Here is a 396-nt window from a genome sequence, read left to right on the forward strand (position 1 = left end):
TGGCAAGCTGGAGACTCAGGAAACAGTTGCATTTTTAGTCCAAATGCAGTCTTCAGTAGAACCAAGATAACTGATGTTGCAGATAAAGTTCAAAGACAGTCTTCTGGAAAAGTCTGTCTATTTGGGGGAGGGTCAGTCTCTTCAAGAAGGACCTTGTGAGCACAGCGCTCCCTAATCCCGGGAGAGGGGCTGCTGCCCAGAAGGGGACGGAGCTTGCCTGAGGTCACAAAGCAACAGGGGCAAGAGGCAGCACCGCTACCCCTCCCCGCCTGCCCCGCCTCTACTCTCTGTCCCCCTCTCCCCCTGCGCTCCCACTCCAGCCCCCCGCCCATCCTTTCCCTGGGAGGAGAGCTCCGGCTCCTCTCTGGGTGGGTTGTTCAGGTCTGGGGTGGGGTC

This window comes from Bison bison, unplaced genomic scaffold (assembly GCF_000754665.1).
Source record: "Bison bison bison isolate TAMUID 2011002044 unplaced genomic scaffold, Bison_UMD1.0 scf7180017864508, whole genome shotgun sequence".
Taxonomy (NCBI): Eukaryota; Metazoa; Chordata; class Mammalia; order Artiodactyla; family Bovidae; genus Bison; species Bison bison.